The following is a 2145-nucleotide window of genomic DNA, read 5'->3' as shown; positions in this document are numbered from 1 at the left end:
GGGCCAGGCTGCGCTTTGCAGCCCGGAGACACAGGGCTACGGCCAAGACGACCTTGGCTGGAGCCATTGCGGCTGCTGGGGAGCAGGGCGCTTCTTGGGTGCCGGTGGGAAATGGATGTGGCCTGGACGCTGTGTCTGTTGTGGTCACCTGCTCGTGGTGCTGCTTCTTTCTGAGGGCACTTTATTAGTTTGGAAAGAAAGCAGGAGGGAGGAGAGGACAGCATGTTGCCCGGGATTTACAGCAATCTCTGGGTAAACACGTACGTTGCATTTGCAGCTTCTTGCCGCCAAGTTAGAAGTTTAGCAAACTCCTCCTGTGAGCGCRGACAGGCGAGGTGTCGCTCTGGGCCTCACATAGCCCCGCTGTGTCTCCACTAAAGGTCGAGGTGTTGCCTGGAGGACAAATTTGGCAGGCTGCCTTACAGCTAGTTGGCCACGTAGATCCAAAAGCAGACAGAGATGTGTGCATTCAGCCCTGGGAAGGCCACTTCAGAGCCACTGCTCTAGCTGTGACTACCCCGCGCGGCTTTGCGCGCACGCGGATGCTTCCCGTACTCAGGAGCGGGCTTTTTGCCATGCTGGAAGAGGGAGTTTTGCCYGGGGAGCTGTTGCTTGTAAGTCCCGCTCAGCAGGGCGCGCGGGGGCATCCAGCCCGAGAACGTCTCTGGTGTCCTCAGCGTGTTGGTAGACGCCTCCTCACCGGAGCGGCTCCCGTGCGGCTCTTGCTCCTGCAGTGGCTGTGCGGGGGCAAGGGCAGGCTCCCCGTCAGCGCTGGGCGACCCACCAGCGGTGCAGGGCCCGAGCGCCCTCCTCCTCCCACGTTTAGGGGCTCAGAGGAATCCTTCAGCAGTCTGCTGCTCCCCGCGCTCTCCGTCCGTGCGTTGGGCTCGTGGAAAAATAGAAAGGGAGGGGGGAAATGGTGTTTGTGCAGTGTGAAATGACTCGCACAGGTTTTGACTTGACTTTTAACAAGATCTCTCCTATATCTTTAATGACCGGAATGTAAAATTTATGGCACGGAGTGGCCCAGCAGCGGAGGGAGCCTTCAGCACACAAGCTGCCTTTTGCGGGACAGGAGGGGAACCGAAACCCTTGGAGATTTGGGAAGCCTCAAACATGTAGTTATGGTTGGCACTTTGCACATAGGTGTAGCTGACTTCAAAATAAATATTTGCATTTCGACTCCAGCATACGTGTGGGAGGGTGAGAAACAGCATGTATGAGTATTTCTTAAAATGAATGATTTTGAAAATTATATCCTGGCATAATGATATGATTGCACTGAATWAGCAGAGCCCGTTGTAAGGTGTAGGAGGGAGGAGGGTCCCCTGTCCCGTSCCCTGCCCTGCAGCAGCTCCAGCCGGGCCAGGGACGTTGGGGGAGAAGGAGGTAGGAGCTCGACCCCGGCTGGGGGGAGCAGCCCCTGGCAGCACGCGCAGCCCCCGGGGGAGCGGGAGCCCTGCGGGCAGCAGCGGCGCCGCCGGCTCGCTCGCGCGGCCCCTGGGGCCCAGGGCGCCGTGGCGGAGGGAGCCCCGACCTCGCCTCGGCCGAGCCTGGCATCCTGCTCCCGTGGACGGGATGATTTGTTCTTGCTGGCGTGCCGCTTTCTCAGGCTCTGCGCGGCCTCCCCTCTGGAAACGCTCTGCTCCGGGGCTCCCCCCTGCGCTGGGGTGGGTTACGCGTTCAGGGAGCTCTTGCTTCCCCTGTTCCCGTGAATTTGTGCTGCTTGGTCCTTCCCTGCTTCTGAGTTTTCTGGGGCATCTCTTCAAGATGTGGCAAGCACTAACAACACGCTTCTTTTTAAAGAAAGATGAGAAATCACTAAGAAGGGGGGGGGGTGACCCACTTCCTTCCCTGTCTCCCGTYGCGTTTCCCCGTCGGGAGAGGCGACGAGTCGCGGCTGAGCGCGACGYGCAGCTTTGCTCGCCGCGCGCCGAGGGAGCCGCGGGGCGCCGGGGGGCCGCGGGGCTCCCGTGCGGCCGAGCCGCGGCGCCGCTGCCTGCCGCGAGCCTCCGGCTTAAGGGGAGCGGAGCCAGCGCACGGAGGCGTTTCCAGACGCGTGCCACAGGCAGCAGGATTTTCTCCTGCACCTCCTCTTTGCAACAGCTTGCTTGGAAATCGGAGGGCTGCCGGCGCAGAGGTGCG

The sequence above is a fragment of the Rhea americana genome, unplaced genomic scaffold (assembly GCF_003343005.1).
Source record: "Rhea americana isolate MKP2758 unplaced genomic scaffold, rheAme1 scaffold_49, whole genome shotgun sequence".
Taxonomy (NCBI): Eukaryota; Metazoa; Chordata; class Aves; order Rheiformes; family Rheidae; genus Rhea; species Rhea americana.
Note: the sequence above shows the minus strand (reverse complement) of the source record.